The following is a 24,070-nucleotide window of genomic DNA, read 5'->3' on the forward strand; positions in this document are numbered from 1 at the left end:
ATTCATATGGGGGAACTATAACTAAGAACTGGTCTTTCACAATCAAAGTGGTTTGATAACTTACAAGACTCACTGAAACCCACACACTCATACATTATTGGTTGGAAAACCCCCTCTTTCAAAGGTCACTTTTGCTCTGTTACACAAACTTAATACCAGCTGTTAACACCCCCAAGAGCCACCCTTTTCTCCCTGCAGAAGGACTGAGCTCCCAGGAACAGGGCAACTCCTCCGATGCCCAAAGGAATCCAAGTGTGGATAGCAATAAAGGCAACCTGTATTAGCTGTCAATATCATTATCCACTGATATTGGCTATCAATTGCTTGTTGGATGACAGAAAGCAAGCCATTATTACTAGTCCCAAACACTTTCCCACTTTTTAATCTGTCATTCGCAGCTGTAAGGAAGAGAGATTTCTCCTTTGTTTCCTTGAAAAAAAGGCGTACAACATGGAGTTCTCTGACACCACTGTATGTAAGAAAGTGTTAAGCCTACATATGATGTCAACAAGCATCCCATAAGTGTGTTCCATAGATGATCTTCCTGTGCACAGTGAAGACCCACACCTGACAGCCCATTTTATAATAAGTATATGCAATTATAAACAAGGAGTTGCAGTTTCCACATGAGCAGAGAAATCTACTCCTAGTGTTTGTCCTGATATTTGTGCAACTGAACTTGAAGCACTTCACAGGTTTAAACAACAGATGGCGCTGTCATTTCTATCTTTTCCCTGGCAGGAAACCTCTGCTGTTTGTGATTTCACCTTCCAGGGGGCATTCACAGTTTCTGTAATCACCTCTGTTGACAGCATGTACATATGTTCATACGTGACAAATGAAAATGCAAGTAGGGAAATGTTAGGATTTGTGTAAATGCAGATCTACCCCTCTCCACCTTCCCTCTTCCCACGTGCTCATTCACACACAGGCAGGAATTATTTTCTTTAAGGAAACACTGCAGCAAGGAAAACGCTGAAGGGAAACAGACTCCATTGCATATGTTCTTGTCTTCAATTATCATATACAATTATCATATATTCATCCACCTCCAGTGTGCAATAAGAGAGGATACTCATGGCATAAGGTCCTGGGGCACATTTTAAGCAAATGACAGAAATCTAAGACTGGGGAAGCTGTTGCGTTTTCAATTCACATCAAGAGAAAACATGCGCGTGCACACATGCACACAAACACATACACACACACACACCTACTGTCCAATTTTAGTAAGCCCTGTCTTCACTCTTTCACCCCTAAAGAGCATGCTTAATATCTGGAAGGAACGAATAGGTGCAGGAATTACAATTTCACAAGGAAAACACAGAATTCAAAACTGTTTTTCAAATATGTCAAGAAGACAGATTACATTTCATGGGCTTTTTGTGTGTGCTTTAAATACGAGAAAACTGCCATGTCAAGAATCTCTCCTTCAATACCCACGCTCATTTTATCATTCACACGTGTAATTTTATCATGTATCATCAGGTACTATATGATTTCTAGGCTGCAATGTAACAGTTATTGGTTTGATATATTATACTTATTTAATTTTGAACTGTGGGTTTTTTAAAATTAGGGTAATTTAACAATGCAAATCTGGCCAAGATAGCCAGGATGAGATCAGACTGATGGGCAAATCACCAACCTAAAGGGACATGCCAGGTATGACACAGTCTGACATGGGTAGCTGGAGAAGTGCTCAAAAACATTTGTATAAAAGTGGATGAGTGGGTTGAGGAAAATTAACACTGAAAATCACAGACTACGCTACAAAGAGATGATGTGCTTTTCTTCTACCGTTCCTGTTTTAGACCACTAAATGTCCAAATTCTTGCTTTTTGAGAACATGGGGCTGGAAAATTCCACCAAGAAGCCTTTTCTGGTATAGAGTGTACACTATCTTTTCATTAATTTATAAGTAAAAAGAAAGAAAGAATATAGAGGGAATCAAAATACATCAAATTCTATTTGATGATTGCAAAGTATTGGAAAGATATGGCTTTCATTAGCAAATCTGTGTTAAGAGAAAGAATCTGTCCTAAGCAAAAAATTATGGAGTACAGTCCCTATGACTTCCTTGGGATCAGGCAGTGCTGCATTTGATCTTTCAGGAGGAAGTGGGGTTTCATGAAATAGCATGAACTGTGAACCAGGATTTGTGGACTCAACCTAGACTCTAAAACTCACTAGCTGGTTAACCCCAGGCATGTTATTAACCTCTCCGAACCTCATTTTCTTTATGTGACAAATGGTAAAATAACAGATCCTTTGTAAAGCTATTGTAAATTTTTCTTAAAAGGATTATTGATTTATAGTATTTAATAAAAGCTAGTTTCAAGCCTCGTGGACTTCAATAATGCTTTTTAATTTCCTATTAACATACAAAGATACAGAATCTAGCCACAGACTAAAAACTAAAGAGCAGATTACAAATTCAACAATCTGAAAAAAATTTCCTTTAAGTACACTACTGATTAAAGCATATTCTTTTCTTTATCAACTGGATAGCATTTTAAAATTTTAATTGAGGTTAAACAAATATAACATAAAGTTGGCCACTTTAACCATTTTTAAGTGTACAGTTCAGTACAACTAAGTATATTTAAACTGTTGTGCAACCATCATCACTAACCATATCCAGAACTTTTTAATCTTCTAAGCTGAAATGCTGGACCCATTAAATGTAATTCCCTACTACCTCCTCCTCGTTAGCCCCAGAAACCTCCAATCAACTTTCTGCATCAATGAATCTGATTATTCTAGTTACCTCTTCTAAGCAGAATCAAACAATGTGTATCCTTAAGTGTTGGCTCATTTCACTTAGTGTAATGTCTTCAAGGTTCACACATGTTGTAGCCAGCATCAGAACTGCTTTTTAAAAGGCTGAACTCTATTTACTGCACATATCACATTATCCATTGATGGACAAAGAGGCTGCTTCCACCTTTGGGCTATGGTGAATAATGCTACTATGAATATTAATGTGCAAATATCTGTTGGTGTCCCTGCTTTCAGTTCCTTTGGGTATCTACCCAAAAGTAGAATTGCTAGATCATACAATAATTCTACTTTTAATTTTTTGAAGAAATGGACAGCATTTTGAAGTCTAAGATCCAGCCCCAAGTACATCCCTGCTAACATGAAAGCCGGGGTCCTGACAGGGTTCATGGACAGGGCCAGAGTGATCCTATCTGTGGCAGACACAGTCTAGAAACAAAAGCATTAACCCAGGGTCTATACATAATTAGCATGGCTCAAGGGAAAGGAAACATTATGCTAATATCATAGCATAAAAGCACAAGTTTCAAAATGCTTCAACAGAAGCAACAGAAGAAATCCTGTTAATAAGACAAAAGAAGGCAGAGCCCCTGGGAAGAGGGACAGGGATGGGCTGAAACCAAGGCAGAGAGGGAGCACAGTGAGGTAGCTAAGGTGAAAAAAGAAAGAACAGATGAAGGATGAAAGGAAAAAGAAGGACAGAATATAAAATAAAGAAACTAGAATTATGTTAGTGGGAATAAAACAGACACTGGAAAGAAATAATGGGAGAATTTCAGCCAAGGTAAAGCCATTCAGAGACATAATGCCTTGTGGTTCTAACATTAAGAATGGTGAAGTAGGAGAGGACTACAGTCCCTTGTTTATCTTTTTGTAGGTGGTTAGGCCATTGCATACACAATTATTAATACAACTTTAATTCAAGTGTCTTTCCAATTTTTTTTCTAACTTAGAACAAAATGCACAGATGTCAGAATAAGAGCATTTTTAAGGCTTCTGATACTGTCAATTTGTTATGCAAAGGGTATCAGCAAGATATGAGCCTATCAGCATGACCACTATTAACTTTTAAATTTTGTTTAATTTGAAAGAATCTCAAACTTGAGAATAACTATAAGAACAGTATAGCTTATTTTTTCTTAATGATTTTAAAATTATTTGCCAATATGACAGCCCATCACCTCTAAGCATATTTATATATACAATGACAGTGTCCTATGATACAGCCATGAAAACAGTAACACTGACATATTACTACCATGTAACACTTAGATGCTATTCAAGGTTCACCAATCATTCCTTAGTGATCCTTTATCACAGCAAAGAGAATCCAGTTCAGAATCAAAGTTTATGATTCATTGACTTTCATGAGCTTAAACATTTAAACAGTAGAGGCCAGTTATTTCTATAAAGTTCCTCCATTGGAGTTTGTTTGCTGTTTTCATGATTAGATTCAGGTTATGCATCTTTGGCAGGAACACCATAGTAATGATGTGGTGTTCTCATTATACCCTATTAGGCAGTACACAATTCTAATAAGTCTGATTTCTGTTGCTATTAAATTTGATCTCTTGAAGATGGTATCTGCCAAGCATTACTGTTAAGTTACTCTTTTTCCCTTTGTAATTGATAAGCATTTGGGTATTGGAGGGGGGTTACTTTGAGACTGCATATGGCTCATGCCTCATCACACTTAGATTTTGGGAACTGATTTATTTGGATCAGTATTGACTCACGAATCCCTATTTTACTCAATGGGGTATAATCTATTACTATCATTATTTTGAATCTCAGATTGCCCCATATTTGGCTAGTGAGAGCCTCTTCAAGCTGGCTCCTGTGTCCTTTCAATATATTCTCATCTTTCTTTGAGTACTCTCCTACTTTATGTACTTTTCATGTAGAAATCAATCAGTCATTTCTACAAGAAGGACTTTTAAGTGCAGTATTTAGAAACCAAAGTTTAGGAATAGGTCTGCACTAAGTATAACTGATCTCAGGTCCTCAGAGGTCAGAATGAGGAAATACACTCACATACATAAGATATGCATCTTGCTTATTTCTATACATCTCTTTACCTCTACTGAATACCATGAGTTCATGTCAATATCTCCAATGAACAGGGTTAATTCTAGTTTCCTCCCTTTCCCAAATAAGTCATACCTCTGTCACCCTCAAGGTGAACTTCTCACTTTCCCCCATATGACAACCAGCTCTAGGCCACTGTAGCTCCCCTCTCTTCCAGGACCTGTGTATTCCCAAACAAGGCTCCTTATTTGCCCTGCCTCATACAATGACTTTTGAATTGATTATACTTGTGAAGAAAATTGTGCTTTACATATGCATTATCCATTTACCTATATGGATTGTGTCAGTTCTTATGATTAGTTTATGTTCTCTGTTGGTGAAGGCATTAATTCTTTGCCTTAAGTATTGAAAATCATTTCTTGATATTTGGTTCTTAATTTCTTTTAGTTTTAAAATATAAGCCTTTTATTTTATTGATTTAGAAAGGCTGAACCCTTTGCTGATTTTTTACTGCCTTTGAGCCCTATTTTTTTCTGAGCTTTTTGTATTTATCTATCACTCTCTACTCAGGTGACTCTCAATCTGGGAGGATTTTAGGCACCTCCCATCACCACCATTTGACAATGCCTGGAGACATTTTTGATTGTGATGACTGGATGGAGGAGTGTGATTGTCACCTGAAAGGCAGAAGCCAGGGATGTTGCCAAACATCCTACACAGGCACAGGACTACCGCACAAATAAGACTCATCCAGTCCACAATGTCAATATTGCCAAAGCCTGCCCTAGAGTTTCTGTACTGCTTTATAGTTGTTCTTTTGATTTCTTCTAAAATAAGATATTGGGGAAGAAAAGGCTAAAAAGAGAAATACTGTAAACACAGGCAACAACTTTCCCTATATCCTACGTTTGATTTACTAATGCTGGTCATAAAAGCCCAACATAAAGAGACTCAGCTTATCCATAAAGTTGTAAGTCCGTTTTTGTCCTTGCCAAAAATAATTCATATCTAGTTTATGTGGGTACATTTGTACTCTCTTAAATACCAGAGGAAAAATAAGGCAACGAGTAATTTCAAATCCTTCTACAGCCAAAATGAGAGGACTAATTAATACACACACACACACACACACACACACACACATAAAAATACACAGATAAAATAAATATTTTTAAAAATTGGTCTGGGGATATAGCTCAGTTGGTAGAGTGCTTGCCTCACATGTACAAGGTCCTGGGTTCAGTCCCCAGCACCACAAAAAAAAAAAAAAAAAAATTAAACAGTGTTAAAAATCAAATCATTGCATTTTTGGAATTCAGGACTTTGAAAGAAAATACTTAGCAGAATAACATAAAGAAATTTAACAAGCTATATATATCAGAAGAAAGGAGATTTCACAACATTTTTCTCTCCACACACTCAACACATATGTTCTTGCGTACAGGACTGTTATTGGCCTGCCAGAATAGTTTACTATCATTTTCACAAGTATTCAATTCTTAGAACCAAGGGATTTCTCAACCTTCTCTATCCAATCAGAGCAGTGTCTTTGTCCCAGCTCCATCTGAACATAATCCTATCCTCCTGACAGGGTTGACATCTACTTTCTACCATCACCACACAGGAATAAGCCGAGTGCTGAATCCAATAAGACTTATCTACAGCCAAACAGCCAAATGCAAAAAATCTATGCTGCCTTTCTTTTTTCTTTTCTTTCTTACTCTCTCTTTTCTTTTTCTTTCTTTCCTTTTTTTTTAAGCACAATACCTTTTAAGAAGAACCACAGGCAAAACAGTATTCTCAGGACCTGTGGTTTACAGTAAGAAACTGCTAAACATGTTAGGGAGGCTTCTTGAGATTTAGGTTCCTTACTAAAAAATGGAATGGACACAAAGAAGAGAACTCTCCTTGGCCTATTTCAGTTTCAAATGCCAATGTATTCTATAAATTTATTCTATAAATTTTGTTTCCTTTCCTATAAGCACTAAGGCATTTGAAATCTTGGCCAATCCATTTCAAATGCTTTAGGCTCCTTCCCAACTTGTTACAAGAAAGGAGTCTGTTAGAAAGACAAAATAATAATATTTGTTAAGTCACAGAAATAATTATAGTAATAGCTAATATTTATTGAGGCTTACTATTCTAGACAGCATTCTAAATGATTTACATGTGTTATCTCACATAATCCTATGACAACCTACAAAGTAGATACTTGTATTACCATTAGTTCCATTTCATAAGTAAGGAAACTAAAGTTTAGGAGTTTGAATAATGCTTTCCAGGTCAGAACTAGGACTGAAATTAGAAAGTCTGAATGTAAAACATCAATGGCCTTAACCACTATTCTGCCTCTCTATTCCCATCCTGTCCAAAACATTATGGTTTCTTTCAGGTTATATTTTTATGCTTAAAGAACTGTTAGAAAAGTATGAAAAAATGAAAAAGAAACCCTTTATGAAACTTGATTGAATGTGAAACCCCTCATTCATATGGCACTAAACTCATAACTCCTTCTTTATCAGATCTGACTGCATGACCATGTTCCTGACTCTACATTTACACAGTTCCCAGTACAAATCCTTATAGGCTTATAGAGGTCAATGACAAATTTGATCATAAAAGTAAAAGCTAAACAGAACATAATTTGCTTTGTTAAGATAATGGGTAACTCTTTCTCAATACTAGTAGCAGAAATATGTGACTATCACTAGGTAACTAACAACTTACCTGAGAAAACTGAACACAGTGTACCTGGCCAACATCTGATGGAATCTCACCTCTTACTGTTCCTCTCTTCATCTTAGACAAAAGTCAGAGGATCCCTTCTGTTGCCACTGCTGCTACCTACAGAGTTCAGGGAAGAGAAGCTTTATGGCCTCATGGCATGGTTACAGAATTCCACTATGTCTTTCTATTTTGTTGCAAAATATAATTCTACCATGTTTAGAACTGCTAAGGGGTAGGGGTGTAGCTTAGTGCTTAGCATGTGTGAGGCCCTGGGTTCAATCTCTAGCACACCCAAAACTACTTAGAGTTAAGTCTTCCTGTGGTAGGAATGGCATATTCTGATTCCTGATCACCAGCACTGTCCTCAGAGACTCTGCCATGGAGCAGTCTTTGGTCAAGAAACGGAAGACTGGGAACTGAAGTCCATGGACTTTCATTCCTCCAACTCAAAAATACTTGCCCAGCCAGCCAGTCAGCCACCCAATGTAGTATAAAGATCTATCACACCAATTCTAGGAAAAAAAAGAGGTCCCGAAGATGCTTTTGGGGAGGCAGGAAATTCAACTATCCATCACTATATTATCGATCAGCCTACACACTTTCTGATGTAGTAATTAATCACTCCATTGATGAAAAGCCATCTCAGTTTTACAATTCTATTGCTTTCTCAGCAGACAGGCAAAAATTTCACAGACCAAGTTTTTTGTTTGTGTGTTTTTTATTTATTTTTCAGCAAATCAAAACCCACTCAAATGGAAAATAGAAAATGAACTGTGCATTTCAATGAGACACGGAGGATAAGATATCAGCACCTCACTTTCTATGTGTGTGTTATTTCCACATTCTGTCTGTGACCTCTTTGAAGATTTGACTCCTGAGGGGACCCCAAATTGTTTCATAATCAGGGTTTCCCACTGCCGAGATGAAGGACACTGAAAGCCAGATACACTAACTCTAGCAGCAACTAAGAGCAAAAACTAATGAATGTTGCCGAAGACTGGCCAGCCTATTGTTAAATAAATAAAAGTCTAATTAAGTGACAGGAGAATTAAAATTCATTGTCATTATCGAGATGATACATCACTGTGCCTAAGGTATCAGCTCCTCTGGAGACAAGCTGTGACCTCTTTGCACAAGTAAATATAAACTAAAGTAGTTTTTAAATCAAGTTGGCTCTCCAACATTAATATGTATATCATAAAGAAATGCTTTCACAAGCATTTATGTTCAAAGATGTTCATTACAGAATTATTTGTTCTGGTAAAAAAAAAATGAGAGAATGACGACTCTGTCAGGGATCAGTTGCATGAACTGCATAGTGAAGGGATTCAGGAACCACACAGCCTTATGTGTATCTGATTCTGCTATATACAAATTGTGTGGCCTTGGGCAAGTTGGGTAATATCCCTGAATCTTAGTTTCCTTGTCTGGATTTTAAGAGTTTCATATAATGCCTGACACATAATAAAAGCTGAAAAAATACTAGTCATTATTATTAGGTACATTATTATTGTTATATATGTGGACATTTAAAAAAAATTTTTTTAGTTGTAGATGGACACAATACATTTATTTTATCTATTCATGTTTAATGTGGTGCTGAGGCTCTAATCCTGTGCCTCACACATGCTAGGTGAGTGAGTGTTCTACCACTGAGCTACAACCCCAGCACCATATGTGGACATTTTTTAAAAAGAGATTTCTGTATCTATTAGAATAGGAAATAAGATGATCATGAATCATTATATTAATAAAACATGTAAGTTACAAATTGTAGATGGGTATAAGTAAATAGTTTTCCATGTGTGCTTGTGTGCACACACACCTGGAAGGTCTGCAGGGATACATATTGAACTGTTACAGTAGATTCCCTTGGAAATGAGGAATGGCCAGGGAGCAAAAGGTTTTCCTATTTAGCCTTTCCATGAAGGCTTCACAATAGTAAATAGCAATACTAACAATTTTAACTCCAATATTTCTCATCTAAATTTTAATTTTGTAAAGAATTTTCTACTCTCTTTTTTCTCATAAAGATGGTAGGATGACTGAGGTCACTTGTTAGCCTACAAATCTTGGAGGCAGCAACAGAGCACACCACTTCCTTTCTCTAGAAGCATGTTCTCTTAATGCCTCATTCAGGTGAGCCTCTCCATTTAGGAAACAGGCAGGTTTTTGTTCCTGACTAACTAACTGGTTAACAGGCCTGGATTCAGTCTCCCCAGGGAAGGAGAACAGCAAACAGACACAAGTGCTAGGAATTAAAGAACATCTACTTAGAAAGCAAACTCTTCCTAATCACAGAGAAGAATCTCAAAAATTATATGCTGAGGGCCCTGATGGAGAGCTTTGTTGGAAAGCGTGTCTCCGTATAACCATGGTCCTTAAAATTAGCAACTAGAAAACAGAAGATTAGCTGACAAACAGTGTATCTTGCAGCTAGATTAAGAATTCAAAGATATGATAGAGAATATAAGATGTGTGAAAATGGTCAAGTGAAACTGCTCGAACCACCTCCTTCCTCCCCACCTCACAATTCTACTAGAAAAGTATCATTCTTTGTCATTTTTCCAAAGCCATCACTACTTTAGTTCTGTCAAAGAAAAATATATACTCTCCCTCCGCCCCTGCTGTAAAGGATGATGCTGAAAATGAATTCTTTCACTTTGGGAGCTTGACATGTTTAGAAAATGAAGTAATAGCTTTCAACTTTGAAACAAGACAGGAAGATAGCAGAGCAAAAATGAAAGAACACCCAGGAGCTCAGATGCCAGGGTTCAAATCTGGGCTCTCCACTTTTTTTAATCTCAGAACACCCTGAACAGAACTACTCTAAGGATGATATGAATTGCTACATATGCTTGCTTTAAAACATTGACTGGGCCAGGTAAGGTGGTGCATGCCTGTAATCCCAGTGGCTCAGGAGGCTGAAGCAGGAAAAATTCAAGTTCAAAGCCAGCCTCAGCAAGTTATCAAGACTCTGCCTCAAAATAAAAAATAAAGTAAAAATTTTAAAAAGAACTGGGGGTGTAGCTCAGTGGTTAAACATCCCTGGATTCAATCCCCAGTACCAAAACAAATAAAAAACATGCACCTAATACCTATTAACTACTGTTTCAGAGAGACTTCTGTGAATGGCAAATAAATATTGACCATTTAGTCAAAGTAAAAAGAGAATAATGCCAGACTAACTAATTCAAAGTTATGAGTACCACAATACAGTGGGGAAGGGATAAAATAACAAATATAGAGGCCCTTATATTTACAGCAAATGTCTTGGGCCAGGTAATTGAGGGGTTAACTTAATAATAAAATCTGGTCTTAGAGTTCAGTAATTTTTCAACTACTGCATCAGATTCTACTTTTACTAATATGATATGGAAGAGAGAATTTAGGAATTATTCTAGGATACTATCACAGATACACAATATAGCTTACACTTCATCTTTTTCAAAAGACAGGGAGGGAGGGAAAAAGAGGGAGAAAACTCAGTATAATCTCTGCCTGAACAACAAAAGGTGAGGAATATTTTTGTGGACAACATCTAGAAAAAAGAAATGAAAAATCTGATCCACCAGAAAAAATGAAAAGAAATAAATCACAGCCAAGAAGGGTGGCACACACTTGGAATCTCAGGGACTGGGGAGGCTGAGGCAGGAGGATCACAAGTTGAAGGTCAGCCTCAGCAACTTTGTGAGGCCCTGTCTCAAAATAAAATAAAGTGATAAAGAACCCCTGGGTTCAATCCCAGTACCAAAACAAAAACAAAACAAAAACCACCCTGAACATGAGAGTGTGCATTGGAAAGGCTCTGTCTCTTCTATCAAAATGTCCAAACATAGAGCCACAATTTCTCTCTACAAACTGAAAGAGGAATTGATGACTGTGAGGAGAAATCTCTGAAATTGACTGAATCACAAAGAGAATTATATTAGGTCAAAGAGCCTGTAACTTAGAAAATGCTAGCTAAGTCCTGTACATTCTGCCAGCCTGTACCACGAAAGTAACACAGACAAAAATTTCTAAGACCCAGTACACTCAGTGTGTACCATCCTCAACTTTAACAACATACCACCTTGATAAAGACCAAGAATATAATCTCTTCTTTTTGTCAGCTTAGTGAATTTCTGATAGGTAAATCAGATACAGATATAAATATAGATATAGATGGACATGATGATGTTACTGAGAGGAGCAACAGAATTTTCAACAAACTCAGGTGCCATATGTGAAAGTTCCAAGGAAACCTATCCCAGAAATGTGATTATCTTTTCTTAAAAAAGCAAACAACAACAACAACCAAAAAGAAAAAAAAAAAAAACATTCTTTCTCTAGCCTTCCCTAAGTCCTATAAAGAACACTTGGATCAAGAAATCTCATTTAAATCAATGCTTTATAAATACCCACTCATCTAGAGAATTACAGGGTTTAACCACAAAACCTAAAAAAAAAAAAATCAGCTGAACAAAATAATAGTTTTCTCTTTGATTTTGGGAGAAGACAGGTTGGGCAATTTTTTTTTTCATACATCTTTACTAATTGTATATATAAAAATCAGAATTCTATAAGGCATGCAAAATCAGGTAGCTACTTAGATCTCTACAATTACATTCTAGGTAGCCAGTCACCTATGTAATCTAAAAAGAATCTTACAAAACAAGCTTCTTTAAAGTTCTATTGCCAAACCTGCTGTATGGATCATAAACACATATAAACACACAAATTATGTCTTATTTACTATTTATCATTAATGACAGAGCTCTAAGAAGCCTTACTAAGCATCTTGACTACAGTTTTCATTTTTTTTTTTTGCAGTGGAACCTTTATATCAAACAATGTTACATAAACCCCAAAATACAGAATCCCAGAATAAAAGTGGTGTGATGTGGAAGAAGGCTGTGGTGTGTGTGTGTGTGTGTGTGTGTGTGTGTGTGTGTGTGTGTTTAGTGAGAATGCATGGGTGGGTCTGTGTTTGGGGGGAAGCTGGTTCCCCACAATGTTGTTTGAAAATCACTGATGCGGTATAAGCTCCTTATTCCCAGACAGAACTAAATATGGGATCACCTGCCAGGTAGGCAACTTTCTTATAAATAAAATGAGAGGTTTGATTTTTCTTTTCTGTGCTTCTAGCAATAATGTATTAAGGCTTCATTATCTAGGTTCCTCATAGGAACTCACAAAAACAAGGAAGATCATTGATATGATAATCATCACAATAGATCAGACTAAACAATCTCGGTAGCATATTATCTATTTGCCAAGAAAAGAAAGAGTAATGGCTTAGTCAGATTAACTTCTGCAATCTTATTTATGTGTTTATGAAATATTAAACATTGAGTTTAGAAACTGAGTGAAATATTAACTGGAAAAATCTGATATTATAATAGAAATAATACTGACCTTTGAATATAAACATTCATTCAGGTTAAAAAGAAGTTATAAAGAAGCTGATTTTGAAAAGGCTTTACTGCTATGAACATAAAATTAGGTTGTTTTCATTCTAGCTTCATTGTAGTCTGCAGAGACTAAACTGAAATCAGCCATTTTAATTCAGAAACAATATTTAGGCTGCAGAAAGCAGAGTGGTAAACACCCTGCCTTTGTTTAAAATCTTTGAAACAGAAGGGATATTTCCTGTAATGGCATAAATTATACAGCCTCTAAAGTTATGCTGAAAAGACCCTTTCACTCTTGCAGCAATGTGCAATTTTGTGGCTGTAATTTACTAAAACTGCTTAATAAAACCCTCTTCTTTTATCAGAAAAGAAAGAATAAACAAAAAGCCAATAGCTCCATAAAAATGTTCAGGTAACATCACTCTACTTATGAGGCATGAAGTATTAATTATTAACTGTTGGTCAGGCACAATGAGTGAGTACTCTTCTCCCACAGGATATTTTCCTGTCAAGTTGTCACCCAGAAATAACCCTTTAGATTATGGGAAAGGGCTGCAATTCCCCACAGTCCTTCTCCATAACCATAAACACCGCCAGAGTTGCAGTACCTGCCATGATCAGATCATCCAATACCTAGTTACGTCTCTCTCTGCACTCCCCTGCATCCACATCTTTCCCACAAACACAGTAATAATTGATAGCATCTGTCTTTCAGAGGATTGCCAGCTATCAAGCTGCCTGTCCAGCACTAAAGGCTGTCCAAGCCAAAGAAGAAAGGGCATCCAGATAGAAAAGGGGAGAGCTTATAGCTTATGTCTAAATACTGGCATTTCCCTTAATTCACTGGAAAACCTGTTCCAGTTCCTCAGCCTCTCAGCAAAGATGGGATCATAAAGATCACTTCTTTATATTAAAGTGGTAGGAATCCTAATGTGATCATATCTACCATCCCTCTGATGTCTTCTGTACTGACATTTTCTTCCTGCTCTTTTTAGAGAAAAACATACAAAACAGTATTACTGTAAAATCATTTCCTCATTTTTGGTGATTCAAGATCAAGTGAAAACAGAAAAACAGAGAAGGCCACATCATATCATAACACAGTTCTTGATACACAGGACCTGATTGTAGATTTGGAGAGTCAGACAGATCTGGAATGAAGTCTTAAGCTCTACTTCTTACTAGCTATCTAATCTTGGGCAAATTAACTACTCTGGGCTTTAGTTTCCTCATCTGTAAATAAATAAATAAATAAATAAATAAATAAAAAACAAGATGCATGCTTCAGAGGATCACTGAATGTTGCATATTATATCAGTTTATTTTGTGTTACTAAAATGAAATATCTGGGGTAAGCTACCCATTTAAAAAAAAAAAAAGAGGTTTATTTAGCTCATAGCATGGCACAGGTTCTGATGAGGCCCCCTTTTGGCCAAAGCACCTCATAGCAGACGGCAATGGCTGGAGCAGGTCCTGGAGGAAGGGTCATATATCAAAACAAGAAGCCAGAGGCTAGGTTCCTACAGTCCCTTCTGAGGACACACTCCAATGACAGAAAGACTTTCAACTTGGCCCTGCCACTTACAGGTTCAATCACTTCCCACAATGATCCACTGGGGACACAACTCCCAACATGAAACTTGAGGGACAAACCATAGCAAATGCTAAATATCAAACTGTCATATAACCCCCCAATTCCTGAGCATTTACTCCAAAGAAATAAAAACTTATATTCTCATAAGACCTGTATATAAATTTTAAGAGCAACTTGATTTGTAATAGTAAAAAGCTGTAAACAACACAGATGTTCTCCAACAGGTAAAAGGTTGAACTGTGGTCCATCCACGTATAGACTAGTACTTAACAATAAAAAGGATGCATGCAACAAGTTGAATAAATCTCTAGAGAACCATAAAAAGGATACATGCAACAAGTTGAATCAATCTCTAGAGAATTATGCTAAGTCAAAAAAAAAAAACCAATCCCAAAACGTAACATGCTGTATTTTTTATTTATACAACATTTTCAAAAAGACAAACTTACAGAAATAAAGTATAAATAGCGGCTTTAAGGGTTAAAAAGGGATGGTGTAACTATAAAAGGGCCATGTGAGAGATTGTTATGGTGATGGAAATGTCTATTTCTTAACCGAATCAAGGTCAAGGTTCTGGTTGTGATACTGTACAGTCTAGCAAGATGTTGAGAGCTACAGCCAAAGGGGCCCCAGCAAACTTCCAGCTGCCAGCAAACTTCCAGACTGCCAGCTGATGATTGGCTCACAGCAGCCCCAGCAACATCTAGCTGATTGGCTCCTCTGCGGTGATGCTCACTGGAGATGCTCATTGAGCTGTTTCCCCGCCCTTTCAGACTGCCAGCTGATGATTGGCTCACAGCGGCCCTAGCAACATCTAGCTGATTGGCTCCTCTGCGGTGATGCTCATTGGGCTGTTTCCCTGCCCTTTCAGACCACGGAGCTGCTCATTGGGGAACTTCTTTGGCTCCACCCATGGGACCCAGCCAATCGGCCTCAAGAGCAGGAGGATTGTGGGAGGTGGTGGTGCTTGTGTGGGTGAGAGGCTTGTGGGAAGCCTGTGGTGGCAGTTGGGCTCTGAGGGTTTTTTCCTGAGGAGCTGTTTTGTTTGGCGTTTGTAGTTCTAAAAATAAAGTTAGTTTCTTTTGACAAGTGGCTCCTGAATTGTGCCCAGCCAGACTGCGGCAGATGTTACCATTGGCTCAGTAGTAGAGTACATAATCACTATGTGTGAGGCCCTATATTTGATCCCCAACATAAGATTACAAAAAAAAAGTTGCCATTGTAATAAACTAAAGGAGAGACAGATCTCTCTGAATTATTTCTTATACCAGTATGCAAATCTATAATTATCTCAAAAGGCTTAATTCAAAGAAATGAAAAATAATATGCATTTAAGAAGATCACAGCAACAATTAGATAATATTTAGGATTGAGCAATAATTAAATAATTATTAAATATATGAAAAATTACCTGGCATGGTCAAATCTTGACAATAACAGAGGCTCACTAAATGTTCTTTTTAAAAAAAAACTCTAAGAAGGTATGCACAGAAGGAATGTGTTCCAGCCAATTTTTGTTTGTGGATCAAAATAAAATGTAATTCCACAAAAATGGTGTGATTAATACTTCTTAGTACATTTAGCTTTTCTGGAAATCAGGACTTCGGGGAAAATGTGTATGATTTCATACTACATAGTTTAAGTCCACATACCCATGTTGTGGTATGGATTTGAAATATTCCTCAAAGGTCATGATGTAAAGGCTTGGATGTCAGTCAGTGACACTATTAGGAGGTGATGCCTAGTTGGAGGTAGTCTGTCCTGGGAAAGGCCTCTGAAGAGTATATTTTGTCCCCGGCCCCTCTATCCCTCTCCATCCAGGTACCAAGAGGTGAGCGCTTTTTTCTGCCAAGATGTTCTCCTCACTATAGATCCAGAAACAATGGAGCTAGTCAACCATGAACTGAAACCTCTAAAACTATGAACCAAAATGAATTTTTCCTCCTTTAAGCTGTTTCTCCCAAGTATTTTGTTTCAGTGACAGGACAAAACTGGCAAAATTTTGCAATTCAGATACCGCCAATTTTCTTCATCAAAAATATGAATTAGTTGAATATGAATTAGTTGATGCAGAGGATTATGATCCAGTTGGCCAAGAGCCACAATTAAAAGAGAAGACTCGAGGCCAAAAATTAATTAGTATGTTCTTTTTAAGAACAATGAAGAAAAAAATGGAATGGATAAAATCTGGTCTTAAGTACTCAAAATTCAGATCCACTTAAGAAAGGAATAGTCTTACACATGAATATTCAGAGAACTGGAGAGCAGACCAGCCATGTGACAAGACCTGCATGAGGCCTGGGATCTGAGTACCTGACAAGACAGGGCTGGGGAATGAGGAAGGGAAGTGGGCGCATCTGAGCAGGATGCCAACTCTACACCTCAATGTTGAACCGTGTGGAAAACTGTTGGCTGGAGCATGACGCTGACTTTTGGAAAGAATGTGGCAACCCTTAGTACTGATGCTGGCAGAGTAATCCCACATCTCCCAGAGATCCATGCTCCTGCTGCCTGATCCATGCTGTAGGACTTAACCTGTATAAAGAAGCTCCTGGTTACTCCATGAGTAAGGGAAGCTCCTGGTTTCTTTCTTTCTCTCTCTCTCTCTCTCTCTCTCTCTCTCTCTCTCTCTCTCTCTCTCTCTCTCTCTCTCTTTCTCATACCTAGAGAGATCTAAATTAGGGCCTGAAAAAATCCACATATTGTCCAAATATTTTTTGCTCTAAAATTAATTGAGTGAATATGTATTTTAATGATCAAAACCATGAAAATTTGCTATGTTAGACTCTCACTAGCCACGTATTTGAGGAGCATAGGTTTTCAGAATGGCACTGACTATATAAATGTCATCTTGTTACAAGCCTTCCAGCTAGATGTGTTCCTGTAAGCTGTTATTCCTGACTTGAAGTAAATGGACGGAAAGGAGGGAGTTCCCAGGATGCCTCCTGTGCCGCTCACTAAATAAGCCCTTTGACTGACTCCAACAGCAGGACAGGACTGTCGTTTCATGAGGTGAGCTACTGGCAGACAGATGCATCCGAATCACATTAATTGGAACTCTTGTCACAGGATAGCACCATTTCAATTTCTCTATGGATGCTTGTGTGCTACACATGGTATCTGGCAGGTGTAAGAATCTCATCTCTGATTGCCTATATTCCCAATTTACTTTCTTTGCCTATTTTCTTACTGCAAGCAATTATGGCTCAAAATCAGTTTGCAACATGCGCTCATCCATATTCAGTTCCTTCCACTTCAGGCAAGTCTTGCCCAGAAAAAAGATAAATAAAAAGAGACAGATTTGAGATATTCACATTTGTTCCTATATTTTGATCCTCTGATTGTCCAAATGTTTGCTTGTTGATAACATACAGCTTGCTCCATGTCAAAATAAATATTCAAAAGACACGGCTCCAAACAACTAAAGTATATATGTAAAGTGAATCAAAAGTTTCAATACATCAGACTTACAGAAAGGAGCAGCCTGAATTAGCTAATGCAATGCTAGAGACTTAAAAAAATAATGTTGAGGAAAACAAAGATTTAAGAAGCAGTACCTGGTACTAACACACCAATGACAAGGTAAAGACAGGGTTAAAGAGGGCATATGGCTTTTCTCTGTACTCTTAACAATACAACTTAGTGTTAATTTCATAGGAGGACATAGTTTCCTCATTCTTTTTGTATGGCTTCATATTATTCCACTGAATGGGTATATAGCATCATTTATAAAAACTAGTCCCCAATTGATGGACATTTAGGTTATCTCCATTCTTTTCCTATCAGAAAATAAAATGCAGTTAATAGCCTTATATACTCATCCCTTCATGCATTTGCAAAAATATTTGTAGGATAAATTCCTATAAATATAATTGCTGTGTCAAAGTGTATATACATTTATAATTTTGAGGGACACTGCCTTTATACACACGTATATCTATACCTATACAGTACCTATTTCCCTATAACAAAGTATGCTATTAAATATTTTGCTCTTTGCCAAGCCAATTATTAAAAGGTGACGTTTTTGAAGCATTTCATTTGCACCGATTTTATAATATTGAATTGAGGATATTTTCATCTGTTTTACAGGAGGCTAATCCCTGAGGACAGCATCACCTGAGTTTTGTTGGCTGGTAGCTTCTGGGAGGAACCAGTAGGAAACTGGAAGTTGGGCGGAGGAAGATCAAGGTATTTCTTTCCCATTTTTTTTCCCAATGCCTATTTCTCACAGTGCCTACATGCTTCCATAATTACAGTCTCCTCTGTCCTCCCCCACTCCAGTTCCCAATGAGTTCAATTACACCATTTTCTCTCTTTATGGTTCCAATCACAGAGATTCTGCTGGCTTCTTGAGCTTGCTGGTCTGGGAGCATCACATCATCCCGTCTTTCCCCCGCAATACAGTCCTGCCACTACAGGTTACCCTTCATTTACATCTCTTCATTTGAACCATATGAGGAAAATGATTGTTTTTGTTTTGTTTTGCTGAGACACTAACTTACATATCTCTTGCCTATTTTTCTATTGGATTGTTGATATTTTCATGTTTATTTATAATTAAAGCAGTTCATTATTCTTTAGAGCAAGAGTTGGCAAACTTTCCTGTAAAGAGCCAGACAGTAAATATTTCTGGATTTGTGGGCCAAAAGATTTCTGTTGTAACTACTTGATTCTGCCACTACTAAGTGAAGGCAGCCACAAACAATATGCAAAAGAACGAGTGTGGCTGTGTTGTAATAAAACGTGATTTACAAAAACACTCAGCAAGCTTGATCTGGGCTTTGGTCTGTAGCTGCCAACCTTTGTGCTAGGGAAATCATTCTTTCTCTTACGATATGAACTGCAAATACTTTTCTCCCAGTTAGTTTTTAACATTTCCTTAGAGGTCTTGCCATGCAAAGTTTTTTTAGAATTTTTATTTTAACACAATGCAATTTATCTGCTATTTATAGTTTCTAGTTTCTATGTTAGAGAAGAGTTAAGAAAACTATGAGAAAAGAAAGATTGTACCTTAAGTGAACTTGTTAGCCCAGTTGTCTTCTTAATGAGACCGCTATTCTGCCCTCTAAGACTCAATTAATAAAACCTGTTTCTTAAGGCAAACCATTCATGGAAGAATAAAGCATAAAATAGAGTCAGAACCTGACTACAGCAGAAGTTTCTACTCCCAAGGTATCCCGGGTACTCTCAGGCCATTTGATTTTAGACCTTAGAAACAATTTCTCTCCTTAGTCTCCACTAAGGACTCTAGGAATTAGAAAAAAGTTCCCTTACAACATATTCATGTAAATATTCCAGGAATTTTCCATTCTAGCAGGGCTTGCCCATCCCCAACATTATTCAACATCAGTGAAAGGGTGACATGTGCTATACTTGGTGTTTCCATTTCAGACCCACACTTTGATTCCCACATGATTCTGCCCCAGGTCTAAGGACTTCAGGTTTAGTTTGTAGTGAATTTAGTTTTCACCTTCTAGAAGTTAAACAAATATCTTTAAACTAGATGAGGTTTTCTCTGGGAGGAAACTGGACATTCAATTTTTCACTGGGGGCTAGTATTTAAAAGTCATAATGAGTTTTGCTTACTTTCTCCTACTATGGAAAAGAAGACACAGTTATAGGTGAAGGAAAAAAACACAGACTATAGAAATTTGGAGGTTTTGGCATAGATTTGCATCCTGAGGAATACAAATAGCAACAGACAATAGCAATTTGAAATTTCTCACTTGAGTTATTATAAAAAAGGATCCTTGAAATTGTAGACGGCTGCTCTGTCGGTAGCAGAACAAATTTATTCCTAGTTAAGATATGCATATGCACATATATGTTTTTATTCATATGTTCATCCAGATGTAAACACAGGTATATGCAGACATACACTTACCTCATCTCACCATATTGTCTTTAGAGTTCATATTAGAAAATGCGTATTCACCAAAACTAACATAAAAAACTAAAGTAGTAAAGGTAAATATAAGCTTTGGGGGAGAAGAAAGACATGGCTCAACAACTAGTACAACATCTATGACGATCTCAGGCAACTTCTGAAATTCAACCACGTTGTTCCTATACCTGTATTCCTCAAACTGACACTTAAAATCTGGTCAGAGACTTCAAGTCTCCATTTACTAATTGATTCAATAAATTCTACCAAGTATCTCATGTGCAAGGAAGCCACTTGGGATTAAGAGTACTCGTAACTAGTGACAGTATAGTTCAAAGATCATTTATGTGGAAGTAAAGAAAGGCAAACCATCAGAATAGAAGCCACAATAGAAGTTTTCTCAATTGATTAGGTCATGTTGTAAGGGAGGCAAGGTCAAGGTTCAGTTCTCTCTTTGCCAATTACTTTTATTATATTTCAAATACACAGGCCTGATTCGAGAGCTCTCCACAGCTTACCATTACATCAAAAGAGATATGAGGAGCTGGGGATGTGGCTCAGTGGTGTAGTTTGCCTGGCATGCACGAGGCTATGGGTCCAATTCCCAATTCAACAACAAAAATAAATAAACAAATAAACAAATAAGAGATATGAGGAAAAAAAGAGTGGCTGAGCCTCAATTCTTTCCAAGTACTGGTGAAGTAATAACATCAATTCAGGGTGGATCAATGTCACTGTCTCAATATAAGTTACACTTACTATCCAATGTGATCTGTGACTGTTAAAACTAAGACACTTATCCTGGGTAGTATTAAACTGAATTTATTCAGTCAATCTTACAAGATGCTACAGTGAAAGAGTATCAGCTTTTGGAATCAATGTACTCTAATGTTTAATGTAGTGCTCTTCGGATGTTTGCTATACCATATTCTCAGTCAAACTATTATTAAGATACAAAGATTAAAATGGATTTATTGATAAGTGAATTTAATTAGCTCTAAGAAGAGGAATTAAAGAAATAGAAAAATACTGAGAGGAAAGCTTTCTGGCATTGATACCCACCATCCCAGCTTATTCATAAATCACCCACTATGCTTCATGACCATAAATATAAGGATTGCTTCTGTTCATCTTTTTCTTATACAAGTATGATTTTGGGCCTGGAATGGCATTGACCCACTGTTTCATTTCTCTCAAAAGAAATATCCCAATACAGCTGACACTGCCCTCTAAACACAAATTTCAGTAGGAATTTGCTAAATTACGCAAAATCCAGACCCAAAGGGAAACTACCATCTGCATTCAGTCACACTGGGATGAATTCTTCTGGTGTGAAGGTTTTCAACTAGCTTGTGTTAGACCTGTAGATCTAAACAAAGCTCCCAAGAGCCTCCCCTCAGGTCCAACAGACTGGAACAGCGAGCACAAAGGAAGAGGAATCCATTTGGCAGGTTCCCTCTCTCCTGGCACAACCCAGCAAGAATGTATATAACCTCACCAACACAACTTGCTAAGTTCCTGTGTGTTCTTTCATTTAAAACATGGGTTTCATATTAAAATATGTTGAAAACTCCTGTACTCTTTGATTCCTAAGCTCCTATAGAGCTCTAAAATATTATGGTATATAATTCACTGATTCTACTGCATCTTAATGTTTGCTGCCTAGAATTTTGTTTGAAAATCACGTAAAATATTGCACAAATGGAAAAAAAAAAAACCTGGAAGATAGATGGTTTTTCTATCTCTGAAGTATAATTGTTAAAGAATTACATGGTAGGACAAACATAGGAACATCTACGATCCTGAAGGTGGGAATAAACTCATACAAAGTGAAAAGATTTTATGTTCTTCACCCTTTCTCCCAAGTGTGTTTTTCAAAATAAAGCCAATATGAAATATCAAAGGACAAAATTTTGCAACTGTTGAAATTAACACATCTTTCTAGAATTTATAATACTAAATTTTTGGTTACTTATTCAGAGTTGAACTTTTCTGTGAGAGAGGAGTATTATATACACCTGGCATCTGTGTATGTATCCACATATTGCTGGGGCCCTAAGCATGCACACAATAAGCCCCAAAACTATCCGGCACACAATTCAAGAATTATTCTGCTCTCTAAATAAGAAATCCTAAAGTCAGAGGAAGCAAGCTATTTATACCAAGTGTGATCCAATATACTGCATGTATCAGAAAAATCATCAGTTCTAGTTCTAGAAGAGAATGAGACAGGTTATAACCTCTTTTGCAGTGAATTCAGATAGTGGTATAGTGTTTGCCTACCATGTGTGAGGCACTGGGTTTGGTCCTCAGCACCACATAAAGATAAATGAGTCAATCAATAAAAATTATTGTTTCCATCTACATCTAAAAAATTTTTTAAAAAAGAAAAAAAGTATGACCAAATACATATGCTTTAATCATAATTTACATTCCCTAGACAAAACTACCAATAAGAATGAGGCACTTTGGGCAAACACTTTCTCTAACACCCTCCACCACGAGACTGGTTTTATTCTACTCATTTCACAGCTAAAGAAACTGGGCCCAAAAGAAATCTGTCCTAGGTCTTATGACTAATAAATAACCCTGAGAATGTGACCCCTAAGTCCATGTGATTCCAATGCCTGTGTTTAAACTATATAAGGCTATATATAGAAAATAGGTAGCCACATCCCTCTAAATTCTGCCATTACATAGGTCATACATTGTATTTCTGGCCATCACCAGAGCTAACTAATATTTATAAGATGAAGCCCTATATTCACAGATATATAGTAAATATTGTGACAACTGGGAAAGTTAAGATAAGAAACAAATTAATATGACAAGAAAAATGTAGGGTAGAGTGAAATTCACAGGAAATTTACCAGAAAACGGTAAGGACTATATATAAATATGGCCCAAAGACATTATATATAGGGGGTGGGAGCATGCGCTGAGGCAGGAGGATTGCAAGTTCAAGGCCAGCCTCAGCAACATAGTGAGAACCTATCTCAAAATTTAAAAAAATAAAAAAAGAACTGAGGGTGTAGCTCAGTAGTAAAGTATCCCTGGGTTCAATCCCCAGTACCAAAAACAAATAAATAAATAAAGGGCTTGGAGTATAGCTCAGTGGCAGATTGTTTGCCTAGTGTACACAAGGCCCTGGGTTCAATCCCTAGCACTACAAAAATTTTTAAAAATAACCGTACATTGTGTTCACTTTGGCAGCACATATACTAACTGAAATGATATAGAGAAGATTAATATGGTCCCTATACAAGCAGGATATGCAAATTTATAAAGTGCTCAACATTTTTGTTACAGTTAGAAGCAAGAAGTACTGGTGTGCTGTTGCACAGGAGTATGACTACAGATAACAATAAGGAACTGTAAATTTCAAAAAGCTAGAAAAAAGTATATTAAAAGTTTTTACCATAAAAATGATAAAATGTTCAAGGAGATAAATGTTTAACCTCATTTAAAAATTACACAATACATACATGTATCAAAACATCACATTACCCCATTAAATATGTACAAATATGTATTTGTTAAGTATCAGTTAAAAATAAATTTAAATTTTTAAAAAGAACCATACACTCAGACAAATTATAAATTCCTAACTGAAAATTAAGCAAATCGGCTTCAACTTCTGTACACGTCAAACCATAAAAT

General features: G+C 36.9%; 1 protein-coding gene and 1 non-coding gene across 2 annotated transcripts in view; one reads left to right on the forward strand and one right to left on the reverse strand.

Annotated features, from left to right (window-relative positions):
• The window catches only part of Smyd3 (SET and MYND domain containing 3), a 711,836-nt gene that overhangs the window by 224,175 nt on the left and 463,591 nt on the right, over positions 1-24,070 (reverse strand). The gene's annotated exons all lie outside the window — the stretch shown is intronic.
• On the forward strand, positions 23,608-23,712 carry LOC113184172 (U6 spliceosomal RNA). The gene has a single exon (XR_003300959.1). It is a non-coding gene; the product is annotated as a U6 spliceosomal RNA (small nuclear RNA).

Source organism: Urocitellus parryii, chromosome 9 (genome assembly GCF_045843805.1).
Source record: "Urocitellus parryii isolate mUroPar1 chromosome 9, mUroPar1.hap1, whole genome shotgun sequence".
In the NCBI taxonomy this organism is placed as follows: Eukaryota; Metazoa; Chordata; class Mammalia; order Rodentia; family Sciuridae; genus Urocitellus; species Urocitellus parryii.